The 20233-nt window shown below is 44.8% G+C and overlaps 2 protein-coding genes across 2 annotated transcripts in view; one reads left to right on the top strand and one right to left on the bottom strand.

The window, feature by feature from the left end:
* LOC134608802 (NACHT, LRR and PYD domains-containing protein 3-like) overlaps positions 1 to 20233 on the top strand; it is a 243579-nt gene that overhangs the window by 82789 nt on the left and 140557 nt on the right. The window lies entirely within an intron of this gene.
* Positions 4725 to 20233, bottom strand: part of LOC134608803 (uncharacterized) — a 233460-nt gene continuing 217951 nt past the window's right edge. Inside the window, exon 18 of the mRNA XM_063451916.1 lies at positions 4725 to 4743. The gene's annotated coding sequence lies outside the window, so the exon portion shown is untranslated. The remainder of the gene's footprint in view (positions 4744 to 20233) is intronic.

The raw sequence follows: 20233 nt of genomic DNA, 5'->3' as shown, positions 1-20233 counted from the left end.
TTCTATTAACTCATCAACTCTGGGCATTGGGTAGGCATCGAATTTTGAGATGGCATTTAACTTGCGGTAGTCATTACAGAACCTCCATGTGCCATCAGGTTTTGGCACCAATACAATAGGACTACTCCAGTTACTCTGGGATTCTTCAATGACTCCAAGTTTTAACATGCTCTCAACTTCTAAGTTTATAACCTCCCTCCGGGCCTCAGGAATTCTATAGGGCTTGAGATTAACTCTTTTCCCCGGTTCGGTTATTATGTCATGTTTGATCACTTTAGTCTTTCCTGGAACTACCGAGAAAACATCCCTATTTCTTCTGATGAAATCTCTGACCTCTTGCTTTTGATGCACAGACAGAGTCTCAGATATGTTCACCTCTGGTTCTATTATAGGGGGGTCTGAAGGTTTTAAAGCAATCAGGATCTCCCTGTCCTTCCATGGCTTTAACAGATTTATATGATACAACTGTTCAGGCTTTCTTCTCCCTGGTTGTCTGACTTTATAATTGACATCACTCACTTTTTCTATTATTTCATAGGGTCCATGCCAAGTCGCAAGGAACTTATTCTCCACAGTAGGGACCAGAACCAATACCCTGTCTCCAGGTTGGAACACTCTGACTCTAGCATTACGGTTATAGCTGCTTTTCTGAGCCTGCTGGGCTTCCAGCATGTGTTCCCTGACAATAGGCATGATGGTGGCCATTCTATCCTGCATTTGAGCTATATGCTCAATTACACTCCTGTGGGGAGTAGTCTCCTGTTCCCAGGTCTCCTTAGCAATATCTAATATTCCCCTGGGATGTCTTCCGTATAACAATTCAAAAGGAGAGAAGCCCGTGGAGGCCTGTGGAACTTCCCTAATGGAAAACAGATATGGCAATAAAAAATCCCAGTTCCTTCCATCTGCATCAATTACCTTGCGTAGCATACTCTTAAGGGTTTTGTTGAACCTCGCTACTAAACCATCAGTCTGTGGGTGATATACTGAGGTCTTAAGATGTTTAACCTGCAAGAGCCTGCACAACTCTTTTGTGACTCTGGACATGAACGGGGTCCCCTGATCTGTCAGGATTTCTTTAGGGATACCCACCCTACTGAACATCAACATAAGTTCCTTAGCTATTACCTTTGAAGAGGTATTACGCAAAGGAATGGCCTCAGGGTAGCGAGTTGCATAGTCCAAGATGACTAATATATATTGGTGTCCCCTAGCAGACCTTACCAGTGGCCCCACTAAGTCCATAGCGATCCTTTCAAAAGGCACATCAATTATGGGTAAGGGTACAAGTGGACTACGAAAAGTCTTGAAAGGAGCCCTGTACTGGCACTCTGGACACGAAGAGCAATAGTTTGTAATAGCAGTAAACACTCCAGGCCAGTAAAACCTTCTAAGGACTCTCTCTCTAGTCTTTTCGACTCCCAAATGTCCCCCTAATATGTGGCTGTGAGCCAACTTTAGTACTATATTTTGGTAAGTCTGAGGAACCAACAGCTGCTTAATGACGTCTGAATCCCTTTTTTCTACACGGTACATTAGGTCATTTTGTACTTTAAAATAGGGGAACGGTAGGGCTTCTCCTGGCTGATTAGCAACCCCGTTTACAACTTTAATATCATTTCTAGCTGTCACTAAAGTGGGATCTTCCCACTGAGCACTTTTAAAATTACCTGGACTAATTCCAATATCAATTAGGTCCTTATCCTTGTCTGTAGTATTAGTAGGCTCCTCACTAGTTTGAGCTGGGTTATCTCCTATTAATACTGGTTTAGGGCAGTACTTTCTCCTTTTTCTTATTTTTCCGTCACAGTGGTCAAAACCCAAGTCAATATCGGAAAAAGGGAACACATTATCCTCGGCCGATTGACTAATTTCTGATAAATTTTGTTCCCTCTTTTGTACAGCTGCCCATAATTCTAGAAAATGAGGAAAGTCTCTACCGATCACTACCTCATGGGCCAATCTAGGTACAACACCCACTCGGTACTTTAAATCCCCATACTGGGTTCCAATATTTACTTCCGCAGTGGGGTATTCTTTTTTATCACCGTGAACACAGATAATGCCTATTTTCTGTACATGATCGGGTTTTACCCAAGGTATTATAGACTCTGTTACCAACGTTACCATACTGCCTGAATCAAGTATTGCTTTAGACATTTTTCCGTTCACAGTCACACAGAATTTATGCGGGTTATCATCATAGTCATTGGTAACAGTACCATAACAGTTAAACAAACATGAACGGGCTCCCTCATCTTTGCCCATATTGCATTCCATAGGTTCATCCCCCAATGGACAGTCTTTGGCCATATGACCAGCCTCTTTGCACCTGAAACATTTGACAGTGAAATCTGTCCACCAATCAGTTCCTCTCCCAGGCCTATTAGACCTGGATGCCCCCCTGGTGTTTTGTGTATAGAGCTGCCGCTCTTCAGCTCCCCTTAAACCTTGAACAGTCTTACCAGGTCTTGCCGAATCATGGGGCTTAGGATTGCACGGGTTTTCCTTTGAAGTGGGACATAGCAGTTCTCCTGCAGCCACGTATCTTTCTACCAAGGCAATCAGTTGGTCAGCGGTATGGGGGTCACTTTGGCTGACCCAGCGACGTAGGGCAGCTGGTAGACCACGCAAAAACCGGTCCATAACTAAGGTTTCCACAATGTGGCTAGCTGAATGGATTTCAGGTTGTAGCCATTTCCGTGCAAGGTGTATGAGGTCAAACATTTGGGAGCGTGCGGCTTTGTCTGAAGAATATGACCATGAGTGGAACCTTTGGGCACGTACTGCAGAGGTTACACCCAGTCGTGCCAAGATTTCAGCTTTCAATTTGCTGTAGTTACTTGCCTCGGCTGGTTCTAGGTCATAATATGCTTTCTGTGGTTCTCCACTTAGGAACGGTGCCAGTATGCTTGCCCACTCACCAGCCGGGCATCCCTCTCTCTCAGCAGTGCGCTCAAATGCCAGAAGGTACACCTCTACATCATCGGATGTGGTCATTTTCTGAAGATAGTGGCTCGCCCGAATCGCCTTTGGTATCCTCCATCAGGGTCTCCATTCAATTTTCCAGAGATCGCTCGGATTTCCTGTTGTAGCCCCTGGGTGACTTTTTGCTGCTCCTCACGGACTATTTTAAACATCTCCGCTTGTGTCACAACAAGCTGTTTCACCAAGGACTCGGTGCACTCCATTTGTGTTTTGGCCAGGATTTTAGCACCCTCTGCCTGGGCCAGCACCAGTTGCTGCAGGACTGCACTGTTTTCTGCAGCTCTCCTGTTAGTCTCCTGTTGCACAGAGGTGGACTGGATCAGAGCCTTGATAACATCCTCCATGTTGAGCTTTAACTGACTCCTACCCTCAGGCTTACGTGGTTGCCCGGATTCTCCACCATATGTAACAAACCACCTCTTTTACAGGTAGGGTTGTCACAGATCTTGCAGTAACCACCGCCTTCTAGGGTATATAAAGTCCAGGACACAGTCAGCTTGGTTTTCCTTTTTTTTTATTCAATAAGAAAACAGGTGCTTTAAATAATAACAAAAACAAACAAAATCCCTTGCTCTTACTTGAGCTCTTACTAGACAGGAAATTTCTATCTGCAATTGGGTGGCTTTCCCACTTACCAATTTTCCAAAACAATTTTCCAAACAAAAAACACAGTTGTCATTCACTCTCCTAGCAGTCTTTTTCTTCCTCACTCTGCAGCAGGCTGCCCTCTTCATTTAAAGGTCTGTCTACTAATTGACTAGTTACAGGTGAGTGTCAATTTAGTTAACTCTTAAGTCAGATCTAAATTGTGGTTTGTTACACAGCAACTAATGCTGTTGGAGCATTGGCCCACCCTACTCTCCAAATACTCCGCCCCAGGGACCCATACCATGTTTTGCAGAACCTCAGCAATGTAGATTGCAAACACTAACATCTTCCCTGGGGCATTTAACTGAAAATTCTCAGGTTGCAGTTTAGCAAATCAGGCTTGATGTATCTTCCATCAACCACAATGCCACTTTTACGCTCACAATATATATTTTGTATAATTCACAGAATATATTAGTTTAAACACAGAAAAACTATAATACAGAAAGCAAAACAATACAGTAAAGATTCCAAGCCGATCATGTTAAAATAATGTTTGTCAGGCAGATTTATATATATATACAATACACAAGATCCAGCGCACTCACCTATCCACTAAACAGCAACTTCAATGTTGACAGATTTTATTAGTTTTTTTTAAAAACACCTAATCTAGGCCAAAATAATGGGGGGTTTAGTTACATTTTATGATCCTATATTGCATAACTGCCACAACGTCAATGTACCCCATTTTTGAGTGCGTTGGATCTTGTGTATTGTATAAATTGGCCCCCAGCAGCACCCCATTTATGCATGTTCAGGTGAGTGCAGCCCCCTGGTTTCATATATATAGAATTGTGTTTGGGGCATAAAAGCCGTAATGTTAGAAGTAGTTATGTAACTTCCTCATATTAGACATACAGAAATATGACAAAAGTCGGTTGTGGTGTGCCGGAACCGACAATGCGGTAGGCCTGTAATAAAAGAGAGCAAAAAGTCAACAAAATTAACATATTATGATACATTACATATTTATGTTACGGAAAGCTTGATGTATCTCCTGAACTGGTTCAGTTATATTTCTTAAGTACGCAGAGGACTTCCACCATCCTAAAGTCTTAATGATATGTACAGGTATATTTTTCCTGAAGGCCATGGTAGCGGCTTCTATACGGAAGGAGTGACCAGAGTAATTAGCTGGATTAAGACCTAACCTTACCAATAGGGTAACCAAAGTGCTGTATCAAAGCACATTAGTAGAAAGTTGTGTGGAAGGGAAAAGTGTGGAAGAAAAAGGTGCACAAGCAGCAGGGATGACCACAGCCTGGAGAGGATTGTCAGGAAAAGGCCATTCAAAAGTGTTGGGGACTTTCACGAGGAGTGGACTGAGGCTGGAGTCAGTGCATCAAGAACCACCACACATAGACGGATCCTGGACATGGGCTTCAGATGTCGTATTCCTCTTGTCAAGCCGCTCCTGAACAACAAACAACGTCAGAAGCGTCTTACCTGGGCTAAAGAAAAACAGACCTGGTCTGTTGCGCAGTGGTCCAAATTCCTCTTTTCTGGTGAGAGCAACTTTTGCATCATATTTGGAAACCGATGACCCAGAGTCTGGAGGAAGAATGGAGAGGCACACACTGCAAGATGCTTGAAGTCCAGTGTGAAGTTTCCACAGTCTGTGTTGATTTGGGGAGCCATGTCATCTGCTGGTGTTGGTCCACTGTGCTTCATTAAGTCAAGGGTCAACGCAGCCTTCTATCAGGAGATTTTGAAACACTTCATGCTTCCTTCCACAGATGTGCTTTATGGGGAGGCTGACTTCATTTTCCAGCAGGACTTGGCACCTGCCCACACTGCCAAAAGCACCAAAGCCTGGTTCAATGACCGTGGGATTACTGTGCTTGATTGGCCAGCAAACTCGCCTGACCTGAACCCCATAGAGAATCTATGGGGCATTGCCAAGAGAAAGATGAGAGACATGAGACCGAACAATGCAGAAGAGCTGAAGGCCGCTATTGAAGCATCCTGGTCTTCCATAATACCTCAGCAGTGCCGCAGGCTGATAGCCTCCATGCCACGCCGCGTTGAGGCAGTAATGGCTGCAAAAGGGGCCCAAACAAAGTACTGAGTCCATATTCATGCTTATACTTTTCAGAGGTCCGATATTGTTCTATGTACACTCCTTGTTTTATTGATTGCATATAATATTCTAATTTACTGAGATTGTGGATTTGGGGTTTTCATGAGCTGTAAGCCATAATCATCGCACTTATGACAAATCACGACTTGAACTATCTTGCTTTGCATGTAATGCGTCTATCTCATATATTAGTTTCCCCTTTTACGTTGCATTACTGAAATAAATGAACTTTTGCACGATATTCACATTTTTTGAGTATCACCTGTATATATATATATATATCTATCTATATATGTTTTTTTTTTTTTTTTTTTTTTCAGTTTTATCAATCTTTGTTTTATTGAGGCATGTTAGGTTTCGGGTACAGAATAAAGAGGGGAAGACAATAATAAGTTGTACAAGTCGGGAATGTCACATCGCAAAACATATTATCTTCGAGATTCGACAGCCTCATTTTTTTTTTTTAAGAAAAACAAGTATATAACGGCATAGCAAATGTAACCATAAACAGTGCCTATCTAGGTGAGTTATCAATATAAAGAGTCCGTAAGCTATATAACACCATAGATATGCTGTAGGCGATTTAAGTGGCAGGTTGAAATAACGTATAATGAAGCAGTTAAGAGGGTAGCTTTGCAAAAACCAAACGGTTAATCTTGAAACCTGAGTAACATCCAGGTTTAGTCAGCAAGTTAATTGCATGTTAGTCTGCGGGCTGGGCTGGTGGATGCTCGGAACTATGGCTAGGTGCGATCCTGGTCGCAGAATTTAAAAGAATGGACGCAAGCATAGAAAAATGGTCATACGACGGCCTAGGCTGCTGAATTTCGAGTTAGCTTAGTTTTAGTCTGGATGCAGTAGCAGTCCAAAGTATTTACCCCCAGCAATATGCCTATTTGAGTAAGTCAGGGGTGCGTCACATACTATTACAGTGGAAAGACACTAGGAAATGCCACCTGGTGGCTGCATAATTGAATTACACAACTTAAATAACTAGTAAAAACGTAAGTGTAGCATTTGGTAACGCAAAACCTGAGGACTATCATATCCCTTAAGTAGGTTGCTGGGGTAGTATTGCGCCATGTTGAAAGTGTCCGTCAGCTTGTGGTCTGGCCTATTCTGTCTGAGTTCTTGGAATCATTCAGCCGATGCCGGTCAGGATCAAGGTTGGTGTTGGACGGAGGGATGGTCGGTTGTTCAGCAGTGTAGTGAGGTAGACGTCAGTCAGTGGGGTAAACGTGAAGAAGGATTGAGTGCGGTGAGAAGCTTCTCCCCAGCTCCAGGCTTTACATTGGGCCCACACTTCGTGTCCACAGACTCGGGTACCTCTCTGGGCCGGGTCTTTCCCTTTGTGGGCGCTGTGGAGGGATCTGATGGTTCTCCGCCGCCGGCGGCGGACGACCCTCCTGCGGTGTGGTCGGTGGTTTGGAGAGAATCTCCTGTTGGGCCTTTGCCTAGAAGGGCACTCCGCCATTGAGTAATTGGCGGCCATGTCCGGGATCTGCCCTCTCCGGCTCGCGGCCTCCCGCTTCCCCACTACTGCAGGTTGGTTGGGGGTTCGTTGTAATTGCCGCTGCTCCAGTTTCTCCCAAAAACTGTTCAACAGAGCATCCAGGCGTTAATGGAGGGGTTGAGTGGCTGCAGGCTCCGTGTTAAGGGTTGTGGTCGCCATTTTGCGGTTTACAGCCTGCTGGTGCAGAACCTGTTGTGGAGTGTCGTCGGTTTTTGCATCATTTGTGGGCTGATGGTACATGTTGATGGGGACCGGGATAACCCCCGCCGGTCTTGGGGGGGGGAGGGAGGTCCGATACTGCGGGTGCTGTGAGGATCGGTGAGCTGGGAGAGCGGCCGCCTCTCTCCAGCTCTGCGAGATGTAGGCCTCGGCCCTCCGGTTCAGCATCACAGCGGGCATGTAGGCGATCAAGGTGTCCCCCGGTACCCCTGCTCCTGTGTGACAAGGCAAGGTGAACTGGGGTGCAGAAATTGTAGATTACCCACTGATTTTTGCCTAAAACCGGGATCAGGCTCAGGAGCTCTCAGTAAACGTGTCTGTTCAGCTCCCCGGTCAGGCTCCGCCCCCCTATCTATATATGTTTTTATATATATATATATAATAAAGGGGAAGCTTGGCACTCTCCTTATAAAGGAATAAAGGTATCCTGCCTGGGTGCTAGATCCCTGTCGTCAAATATATAGGGAAAAAAGAAAAACGGGATGCACTCACAGGTCTTCATATAAGTGAAAAAATGGTGTTTAATTAATCCATTAAATGTATACAAAAATCGACCGACTTTTTTCAATGATTTTTCAAGATCATTGAATACGAGGCATACATGTGCTTATATACAAAATATGAAAAATAACACTTACCAAACGGGTGAGTGTCTCTGCCCGTTAGAACCCGGAAGTGAATGGAAGCCGCTAGTGACGTCACGTCATCTAGACGCACAGCGGAGAAATGTGGTTGCCATAGTGACAGTGTACACAAACTGTGAACAGAGTACCGATCGGGTGTAAGAAGATCGCTATGAAGGAGAACTGGCTGTATGATATATAAGCAATTAATAGTGGCAGATAATGCCTTAATAAAGTGTTAAATAGAGAAGAGTAGACAAAGAACCCATGAATTTAAACGAGTGCAATACGTGCAGATCCATGCATCGGATCAAGAGAGCAGCTGCTAAAATACCATTACATTTGAAGCTGCTGGTGCCTCTAGAGTCCCACGGACATCAAGGTGTAGAGTCCTCCAGAGTCTTGCAACTGTGCATAAACCTTCTATTCAGCCACCACTAACCAATGCTCACAAGCAGAAACCGCATCATTTGGCAGAAAAATACATGAAGACTTATTTTCATACAGTCCTGTTCACTGATGAGTGCCGTGCAACCCTGGATGGTCCAGATGGATAGAGTAGTGGATGGTTGGTGGACGGCCACCCTGTTCCAACAAGGCTGCGACGTCAGCAAGGCGGTGGTGGAGTCATGTTTTGGGCCGGAATCATGGGAAGAGAGCTGGTCGGTCCCTTTTGGGTCCCCGAAGGTGTAAAGATGACCTCTGCAAAGTATGTGGAGTTTCTGACTGACCACTTTCTTCCCTAGTACAAAAGGAAGAACTATGCTTTCCGTAATAAAATCATCTTCATGCATGACAATGCACCATCTCATGCTGCAAAGAATACCTCTGCATCAATGGCTGCTATGGGGATAAAAGGAGAGAAAGTCATGGTGTGGCTTCCATCCTCCCCTGACCTCAATCCTATTGAGAACCTTTGGAGTATCCTCAAGCAAAACATCTATGATGGTGGGAGGCAGTTTACATCCAAATAGCAGCTCTGGGAGGCTATTCTGACATCTTGCAAACAAATTCAAGCAGAAACTGTCCAAAAACTCACAAGTTCAATGGATGCAAGACTTGTGAAGCTGCTATTAAATAAGGGGTTCTATGTTAAAATGTAACGTGACCTGTTAAAATGTTTAAAAAGTTAAAATGTTGTTATAAGTTTGATTGAAATAGCTTTTGATTTCGGTAAATATGCTGCAAACACAACAAATTACAATTTTCAGTTCTTTACAACCTATAAAGTGTTTTGAAACTTACTGTGCGTAATAATTTGGAACAGTGCATTGTAAGTTTTTTATGTTTCAAAAAAATACTGGTATCATTAGGAGGTTTGTTCAATAAAATTTGAATTGTACTCTTAATAGTTGATAACATGAGAATTATGCTGACTTTTATTTACATCAATTATTTAGGTAAATTAAAAATATATAATTTTCATAATAATTTAGAACAGGGTGTAAAGTGGGTAAACCAAACAACTCAAAATGCGGCATGTGGAGTTGTCTAGTTTGAAAAATGGTATGCCATCATGGGGGCAATTTACTTTTCTCTGCTGCCATCCTGTCTCAAAGGTAACAAAGGCCCAGAAAATCACAATTTCCAAGTTTGAAATGGGCATGTAATATATTTGGCCCAATGACTCCTCCCCCCCCCCCCCCCCCCCCCCCCCCCCCAAAAAAAAGGAAAACCAGTACATGGGGACAGATTTTTATTTATTTTTTTCCATTTTATTTATTTATTTATTTATGGTGTAATATGCATTACAGAAGAAATGTCATATAACATGCGGGTACATAAAATTATATACATCGATAAACAAATACAGTGTTATTGTTCTACAACATCAGGATAGATGCAACAACATAACTGCAGAGTCACTGACATGTGGGGTACCATATTTGTGGCATTATGCCCTAGAGTGGGCATGGTCATGTGTGGTTGTTTGTTGTTCCATGAGGAGATCACTGGTGACTGCAGTGCCGTTACCGAGGCTCCTTCTGTATGCTGTGAGCCTGGTCTCGGGATCAGTCAAGTGTGTTGAAGAGGATGGGAATGACCAAGCCCCTACTTGCTGCAAACTATCTGTAGAGGGAGGTGTGGAGTATTGATCATTATTTAATGTGTAGTTTGCAATATATATGTGTATTATATGGTATGGTGCATATATATATATATATAATACGAATGTACATTTAGCTGTATACAATAGGTGTATTTTCATATTGCAGGCCCTTTTGCTTAGATTTGAAAAAGTTAACATTTCAATGACATCCCACAAGGTTAACAGCTAAAAAGTTAAAATTAAATTAGAACAAACACATGTGCTGTCAGTCAAATGTATACAAAACTCGTTGTAAGCTAATTACAGGCAAGAGCCTTCTAGAGAATATTCCAAAAACACATGTGCTGTCAGTTAAATGTATACAAAAACACTTCGTAAGCTAACTACAAGCTCGAGCCATTTAGGGAATATCCCAAACTTAGATATGCAATACATTACATCATGTAACAAGTTAGAAAACCTTTTTGGGAAAATCACACAGGTGGGGGCTGCTTTATGGAGGACAAAATGGCTATTTAACTGAAGGAGAAAGAGTGGGATGTTGTCATTCTTTAACATTCATTCACTCAGGTATACATTCATTCATTCAACCATTATTCCATTCTCACTTGCACACAGAGCATCATACACAAGGACATATGCTGTGATCACTAATACTTTGGTAAGATTGATTATTTACTGACTATTTTTGCATTCTGTTACATTCATCCAATACACTTTTATCTTATATTTATTTGAGTCATTGTTTCATTTATTACAATATTTTTACAGTGCCTTTTTGGGTCTTCAGACACTGAATCATTTTAATGATAGTCAAGTTATCATCTAGAATGGTTAAGGAAAACAGTATTTATAAGTAATTTGAGAACGGAAGGGTCTACTCCGTATACAGCTATAGATTGCATAAAGACACGCTAAGCTTAGAATGACCCAGAGTGACCTTTTGTCGGTAAAGGTCCACATCATACCTGAAGCGAGCCATAACTATCAAAATTGAAGTATCACCGAAACCGACAGGAGGTACCTTTTGTGAAGTGTTTCTCTTCAGTCTGCGAGAAAGGAGCAGGTATATAGCAGTATATATGAGATTTCCATAGGATCTGATCCTCTGGATCAGATGCTCCTATAGTGGACATGTAATTGGATGTTGAACCCTTGCTCTGTGATTTTTTTTGAGGTGGCTTCCCATGGTGTTAGTGGCTAGGAAAACATCTGCCCTCTAGAGTATAACCATGGTGGCCTATAATGTGTGTTGTAGCAACTTGGTCTGCATGTCTTATGATGGGTATGCTGTAAGGGGGCGGGGAATAAACACAACTAAACTAACTTAACAGCTAGGAACATGGTATCAACGTGTTGCAGGAATGAGAAATTCTTATTTTTGGTATCTGGAAGGCCTTTTCCAAATGCGAATGTCATCTGTTTTTTGTTCAGCTGTAAGAGGTCTGGTCCCTATTTGGCATTTTTGTTCAGAGTTTCAAGGCGTGTCCTCGATATGAGGCTAGGGGGGAAATGGGTGGGAGCAGTAGAGGGGAGGATGCGGTACTTATAGGTATTCTAGGTGGTTGTACCTCTTTGCATATATGATGACCATTGTTCCCAAACTTTTAAGTATTTAGGATATGAGTGTGTAAGTGAGGAGTTCAACTCCTCCATAATGCGAATGGATTCCACTTTCTGGATCTAGTTCCTGATTGTGGGTGCAGAAGTGGTCTTCCAATGTAGGGGGATCAGCATTTTTGCTGCAGTCAAGAGGTGATTTGGGGAGTGGTGAGAGGTATAGAAGGAACAGTGTTGCTTTTGGGGTGCATGGGATAATATGTCTAGTTAATGCATGGATAAGGGATGGTATTCGTTTCCAGTAAGGTTGTATAACCTCGCATGTCCACCATATGTGGCCTGGTGTGCCTTTTGATTGGTGACATCTCCAGCTCTGCGCTAAGGTTTGTGGGTACATATGGTGCAGGTGTGAGGGTGTGTAGTGCCATCTTGTTATCCTTTTGTAATTGCTTTCCTGGGTAGAGTTGCTGATAGAGGTACGGAGAACGTAAGGTGGAGTTCCTCTTCCCAAGCGTTCAGAAATCTAGGGTGAGAGAGCGTTGTTTCTTTTTGGATCAGTTTGTAAAGTGTGGATAGGTGTTTGGTTTTGACCTGGTCGAACAGAGGTTCTCAAAGGGTATCAGATCTCTGCAGCCCTTCAATAGTTCTGGTCGGGAGTTGAAGAAGTGTGTAATTTGTTAATGACGGTATCATAGCATGTGGGAGAGTTGTGTCTGAGGAAGAAGTTCATGCTGAGGGCAGGTTCCAGTTGCGGTGACCACTCTGCCTGAGATGAGGTACAAGTTGTTGTATAGGGCTTCAAAGTGAGCTGTCTACATGCCCGGTCTAAATAATGGGTAATTGGATATAAAGGTGAGGGATGTATAGACACGTTGGGTATTTTCTGTAATTGTTGCCACACTTTTAGAATGGGCACAATAGTAGGATGGGACGTGTACGTAGATTTAAGAAAGGATTTACCCTTTTCATGCCAAGGGGCTGTATGTAAAGGTATCTGGAATCCCTGACGTTCTAGTATTATCCAATGTATTTGGGATTGTGGAGAAGCCCACTCATAGACTCTAGTGAGTATGGTTGCCTCAATATGCTTCAATATCGGGTAGGCCGAGCCCACCTCACACTTTTGAGCTAATTAGTGTTTTAAGAGAGAGTCTAGGATGTTTGTGCGACCATATGAATTTGCTAAATATACGTTTAATAGTGGAGAAGAAGGAGTTGGGCAGTGTATAGGTAGGGTTTGGAGGAGATATAGGATCTTCGGAAGGGAGTTCATTTTTAGGTTATGTGTACGACATAGCCACCCAAACATTGGTTTGTGCCAGTGTGTGAGGTCTGTTTTAATTGACTGCAGCGGGGGTATGAAGTTTAGATCGTAAAGCATATGGAGATCTCTGGGGAGTTGAACTCCAAGATACTTTATTGCTTTTTCTGCCCAAGCAAACAGGTACATTTGTGTCGATTTTACTTGAGGGGTAACCTGAATAGGCAGTATCTTGCTTTTAGTAAAATTTACTAAAAAGTTGGAGAGCTTGTTGTATATGGATATTTCATCCAGAAGATGGGGCATAGAGGTTATTGAGTCAGTAATGATGAAAAGTAAGTAATCTGCAGCTACTTTAAACTTTAATTTTATGCTTTGTATATTGGAGTTGTTGCGGATGCCTTGTAGGAAGGGTTTTAATATGAGTATAAGTAGAAGGGGCGATAGGGAGCACCGCTGTCTTGTACTGTTACTAATATTATGTACATGATCAGAAAGTTGGCCGTTGTCCCACACCCTAGCTGTTGGGGAGGAGTAAATTGCTGATATCCATTTTAGCCAGTTTGGGCCAAAACCCATAGCTCTGAGGGTGTAGGAGAGTAGGGACCAGTCCACCCTGTAAAACGCCTTTTCGGCATCTATGGACAGTAACAGGTATGGCGCATGGGAGAGTTTGGTTAGATGGATAAGATTTATCATTTTGACAGTGTTGTTCTTTGCTTCTCGTTCCGGTACAAATCCAGCCTGGTCAGGGTGAACTAGTCCCTGTAAAAGAGGGCGTAACCTTGTGGCCAAGATCTTGGTGAAAAAATTGAGGGAAACGTTAATTAAAGAAAAGGGTTGTTAACTTCCACAATTAGTGGGATCTTTGCCTGGTTTTGGAATTAAGGTAATGTGGGCTTCAAGTGCTGAGTGGGGTAATGTGTGGGAGCCAAGTAGGGAGTTAAACGTATTGGTGAATGTCGTGGATAGTGTATGTACATAAGTTTTGTTGTCTAGGGCCTGTAGGACATTCTGGGGGATCATTTGTTGTAGACAGTCAGTGAGGTATTGCTCAATGTTGCGTTCATCAGGTGGGGTTTGTCTGAGGTTATAGAGTAAGGAGTAGAATCCTTAGAAAGCTGTGAGTATGTCACAAGGTTATGGGAGATGACCCCTGCCTCCGTCCTAATTATGGAGATGAATGTAGTTTGTCTGGCATTTTGAAACATTTTAGCTAGAAGTCTGCCACACTTGCCCCCCTGAGAGTAGTAGTTCTGTTTTGTCAATAATAACTTTTTTTTGGTCTGTGTATTGAGCAGTTGTTGTAGTGTGGATCTCTTGGAAACCAGTTGTTTATAAATGTCTAGTGACTGATTGTGTTTGTGTTGTACTTCCAGGGTCCTTATGGTTTGAGTTATGTCGGTTATTTGGGCGTGTCTTTGTTTTTTATTTTTGGATGCCAGGGCAATGAAGTGACCTCTGGCCACTGCCTTGTGTGCCTCCCACGTAGTGGTGGAGGAGACGGAGGAAGTTGTATTTTCAAGGAAGTAGTGTTTCAGTGTATCCTCTACCTGGGAGGCGATGTTGGCATCATTGAGCAACAAGTCATTGAGCTTCCATTGGAATGTTTTAAGTGGGAGTGAGGGGATAAGGATGGTCAAGGTCAGGAGTGCATGATCTGACCAGGTAGTGGAACCGTATTGGCATGCTTTTATTAAGTGGAGGAATCTGTGAGGTATGAAAAACATGTCAAGCCTGGAGTATGAACCTGTGCCATGTGAGTAATAGGAATAGTCCCTGGCAGATGGATGGGCTATGCGCCAGCTGTAAAAAGCTGGGCCGAGCTGGGCCGAGACTAGTAAGGAGTTGATCTGTTTTCTGGCTGATGATTAGTACCTTATAGCCTGCGAGGTGGTGTCTAGTGTTGAGTCTAGTGAGATATTGAGGTCACCACCCCACAACCATAAGACACTCTTGGAAGGATTCAATGGCTCTCAACGTTTCCTCAGTGCTCTACCTAGTTTCCTATTTGGGAGGTATAGGTTGCCACCATGATGAGTCTACCATTGCCATCTGTAAAATGTGATATGTAGGTAAAGGGCACATGTGCTGCTATGAGAATGGCTACCCCTCTGGATTTGGTACTTAAGAAGTACTAAAATAACCAGTTGGGTATTTTCTGTTACAGAATGTGTGTGTTGCATCTTCTCTAAAGTGTGTCCCTTGGACAAAAACTATGTCCGCTTTGAGTTTGTGGAACTCCGTTAAGGCTATAGAGCTTTTTTTGGGTGTATTGAGACCTCTTACATTCAGGGAAACTACTTGGAGAGTGGACATATGTGTATGTGCATCGGTATTTGAGGTGAGTAGAGAACCATACATGTAGCTGCTAACAAACAAAAATATTCTAACAATGAACAACTATGTACATCAAAACTTTTCACACAGTTTAGAAACATAGGATGCATCATAAATGTAGTTTGTGTGGGTAGTAAGCGTCGGTGGGTTTCCCATGATGGTGGAGCCACACCATACGGGTAAACTTGGTGCACCGCAATATCGGTCTTCTCGACCAGGGAGGCCAAGGGTGAGGGACGGTGCATAGGTTGGCTGTCCAGACCATATGGGTGGCTGGAGAGCAAGGGGATAGTAGTAGTAGGTTTAGGGGGTGGTCGTAGCACCCACTTAATCTGGTGAAATATTTATGGAGGTATGATGTTTCGGGGCGTTTGATAAAGTGTGGAGTGGGGGACCATATAAGTGGCCTGTGGCCTAGGGCTAGGGTGAGCTGGCAACGAGCAGCTACATCAATTGGACCTTGGACCATATCCTAACAAGATAAAGCATCATGGGGTTGGCGCGAGTATAGCTGCAGTCAACAGGGGTGTATATTGGCTCCAGCCCATGGAGCTGGGGGGTACAGTGGCATAATTCTGTGAGGTTCTGGAATCTATAGAGGGGTCATAGGATGGCTTACTGGTGGGTACAAGCGGCACACCCAGACAGGACCCAGATACATTATAAATGCATACAGTGAAGCAAAAATTATTGTTGAACATTTTATACGACCTTCCCCTAGATGGTCCTCTGGGACGTGGTTATACTTGGTCGGCTCCAGGATGGTGTGTACACAAAACCCATTCTAATGTCCCGGTGGGATGTTGAACATTTGGTAAGCTGTTAAACCCTGTATGGTGGAGAGTCCTGGGATGGTCTTCTCGTTGAAGTAAGTCCCAATGGGTATGATTTATCAGGATGATAGACTGTAATCGACTGTCCGAGGCTGCCTGCAATGCCGCCAGGTGTTGAATCCACAGTCCCGGTGAACAGGGGGAGGAAGGAATCAGACTAGAGATTCGGCTTTTTATTGAACTTCAGAAAAAAAAAGGCAGTGTCCTACAAGATAGAGCGAGGTGTGCGGTCTGTAAGAGTCCAGTCACTGGTAATGAGGGTCTGCTCATTGTAATCCACAGGGTTTAAGTAGAGAATAAAGCACTTCTTGGCGACCTCTGGGGTGGTGGTGCGCCACTTTGGCCATTCCTCAGTCTCTTGGAAGGTGTTTGCCGGGGGCATTGTTGGAGACAAGGCTGTGGTGGTTGCATGGCTGGGCCGTACCAGGCCGATATCTGTGTGACCAGTAAGTCCAGAGCTTGGGCAAATGAGGGTACATCCTGGACAGAGACCAGAGAATGTGGTGTCATTATACATCGCAATTAGGACAAAAGAAAATCCCTACCTATATCTTAGTATGCCCGCCAGCTTGGAGTGTGGCCCAGGAAAGGTCTGGATAGATTTGTATGGTGGTGTTATGGAACAGTAATGGTTGTGAATTTCTGCCTTAGTGCTCGGAGGATTTCTCCTTCATGGAGAAATTGTGGATTTGACATATTACATACCTAACTGAGTCGGAGGCTGTTCCCCTTGGCCTTAGGGCCATATGTGCCCTATCTAGCATCACCTGCGTGTTTGGAGCTCTGTCCAGAATAAGGTTAAATAGTTCTGTGAGCGTCGCTGTGAGATTCTCTTGTTCCTGTTCAGGCCTTTGATGAGCAGGTTGTTACGCCTGCCCCTGTTGTCTGTGTCATCCACGGATCTGTGTAAATGTGACAGGTAAGTATTTTGAGCATCAATCGAGCTCTGCATTTGCTGTAGCTGTGTGTGAATGAGATCTCTGTCATCCTCTAATGTACTCACTCTGTCCCCAATATGGCGGATGTCCGCGCCATTATTTTCCAGTTTCGTCTGAAATTACATCTCCATCTTCCCCAGCATCGTTGCTACGTCTTGTTTCGAGGGTAGGTTGCGACAACATTCATATATACATTTCTGACATTCAAAAACAAAACAAAAACAAATCAGTGGGGCGTGGTCTGAAGCCGGAGCAAGATGGACGTGTCCTCCTGAAGCTCCGTTAGGACCACGATGCCATAAGCTTACAATAGCGCTAAAAACACTGACCTGGACGAGAAATTAACCGGGGGAGCCATTATGGACAGGCGGGCACCGAAGAAACAGTCCAAAAAGCCATCGGAACACGGAGCCACGGTGACTGATCTGTTTGCGGCCTCCCGCGCCATGCGATCGCAAGCCCAAGATGGCGGACGGGAAAGCCCGATGGCTCCGAGATCACCCTCTAGCCCGGGAGCGGCGGCGGCCTCGGAAGTGTCGGAAGCTAATACTGCGCAAATCCTAGCAAAACTGGCGGAGGTTCGCGGTTACTTAGCTGCGGAAATCACCAGAAACACACACGAGGTCAAGGCCGAAATTCAGGCCTTGGGAGCGAGGACGGCGGTGCTGGAGCAGCGTGTGGAGTCCACGGTCGTGGCCCACAATGCCGCTACGGCTCAGATTAACCAGCTGTCTTCCAGATTGACCGCGGCGGAATCTGCCCTGGACGACCTGGGGAACAGGTCCAGGCGGAACAACATCAGGCTTCGGGGTCTACCCGAACAGGAAGGTGAGGGCCCGCTGCTGGAAGTGGTCACTAAGATCCTGAAGCCTTTGCTGCCGGACATGCCGGATAATCAGTGGCATATCGAGAGAGCGCACAGAGCTCTCAGGGCAAGAAGAGCGACTGACAACCGCCCGAGGGACGTGATCATTAAGTTTCTCTTCTACCAGACGAAAGAAGCCCTGCTGAAGAGGAGTAGAGAGGGCCCAATCAGGTATGGCGAGGTAGAACTCACCCTGTTTCAAGACCTGACACCGGCCACACTCCAAAAAAGAAGGCTGTGGCGCCCTGTGACGGGGCTCCTACAGAGGCATGGAGTGAAATACGCTTGGGGCTTTCCATTCCGTTTGTTGGCGTTCCGGGATGGTCGCACCAAAACCTTGTACGCGGACGGAGACCCGGCGGCGTTTCTGAGGAGCCTGGATATCCGAGACCAGATCGAGCTGTCGGAGCTTCCTCCTGCCGTAGAGGAGCTGCGTCCCCTCCCCGGTGAGTGGGACACGGCGGGTGAGTGAGTCCCGGTGTGGTAGGCCGACCCGGATCCGGCGGTGGTTGGCGGAGAGGAGATCGGGTTTTTTTGTCTCTCCACTCCGGAGGGGGGGCTCTTAAGATGCGGATGGTATGGCGGGTTTTTGGTGCCTAATTTCCATTGGGGCTCACCCAGTGGGGGCATGGTTGGGGAGCTCCCGTGAGGGTCCCTGAGAAGGCCCTCGGGCCCGGGTGGGTTCGTGGAGCACCTATTCCCCTTATTGGGTGGGTTAGGGTTGCTGAGACATGACGCCCCTTCATTGATTATGCGTGCCCCCTATGTTTTTTCTTTATGGGCTGCACGCCGGGGTGGTCAGATTCACCGTTTATTTTTATATTTCTGTTTTCTCATGCTGGGGTGCGGGGATCGGGGATCGGAGAGGATCGGGACTGGGGGTCATTTGCTTCCTAGCCAGCATCTCAAAGTAGACTACGGAACTATCATGCCTTTAGACGATATTGTCCCCCCCCTCTCCCTTTTTCTTTTTTTTCTCTCTCCCGGGCTACTGTTTTTATATAACCCACGGCCGCAAGGAGGGAGGTGGGGGGATGATGTCTGGCTACTGTTATGTATGTCGCTATGTACTTTTTTGCGCAATTGTATTGCGTTGTATTATGTTTGCACGGGTGGGGGACGGAACCGTGGGGAGCCGGGTAGGCAATAGGGCCCTAGTTTTTTGAGGTGTAATTGCTATGGTTGGCTTAGATGGTTAGGCCCTACAGGGGGCATGGAAGCGTGGGCTCGCTCTCTCGTCCCCGTATGGGTGGGGGAGGGTGGTGTCTGGGCCGGAGCCACGAGATGGCGCCGGGATCCCCCTAGGTAGTATGGGGTAGAGTGACCTTCCCCTCCCTGCTCCTGGCCCCTCCTATCCCCGGCTTGGGAACGTAGTCTCACCTTGGGGGACGCCCCTCCGCACCGGCGGCCATCCGCCCGAGTTTATTCTTGCACTATACCTATGTACTCATTCGTTTATTTCTTTTGCAGCACTCTCTCAGCACCGGGTTATTCGTTTATTCATTGCCTTATATTAGGCTTGCTTTATTGGTGTGTACGACTTCTACTTAGCAAAAAAAAAAAAAAAAAACTATATATCTTATATTAGAAAAAAAAAACAAGAATAATAGTTAAAAAAAAAAAAAGAAAGAAAAAAAAAAAGAAAAAGGGGAAAAAAAAAAATACAAAATAAAACAACAAAAAGAAATACATTTGTTCAATTACGATTAATACCTTCTCAACTATGTCTCCTCTGGTTATGCATATTGGAGCATAAGATATTAGATACTCTGGCTCATTTACTCGGTTTTGTTTGCCCTCCCTGCCGTTAAGGGTTATGCAGGGTCTGCAGTGTTTTTTCCTATATTTAACTTCAGTTGGCACTCAAGTAGTGCCATTATTGGCTGGTCCATGTCCCGAGCATCCCAGAACCTTTTCTTAGTTATGGGGATGACGGGACATATACCCCGGATAAGCCTGGCTTTAGGTAAGACCAGGCGACTTTTGTACAATATGTTATGTTGTTCTTCCTTCTTCTTCTCTCTACTTTTTCTTTTCCCTCTCCACTCTGCCCTTTCCCATCATATCTCTCCTCTGGGGGGGGAATCGAGGAACGCCCTCAGTATCTTGGCCACAGATGGTAGTGTCGGTAGGCTCCACAATAGCGATATTCCACAAGATGAGTTATGCCTGTGAAACTAATGTCCCTTAATGTTAAGGGTCTAAATGCCCCTAAAAAGCGACGTCTCATGTTTCGGGAACTGAAGCGCATGAACCCGGATATAGCCTTCCTGCAGGAGACGCACCTGCCGAAATCAGCTAAGTTTGCCCTT

Source organism: Pelobates fuscus, chromosome 4, assembly GCF_036172605.1.
Source record: "Pelobates fuscus isolate aPelFus1 chromosome 4, aPelFus1.pri, whole genome shotgun sequence".
Classification (NCBI taxonomy): domain Eukaryota; kingdom Metazoa; phylum Chordata; class Amphibia; order Anura; family Pelobatidae; genus Pelobates; species Pelobates fuscus.
Note: the sequence above shows the minus strand (reverse complement) of the source record. Positions and strands in the feature narration are given on the sequence as shown.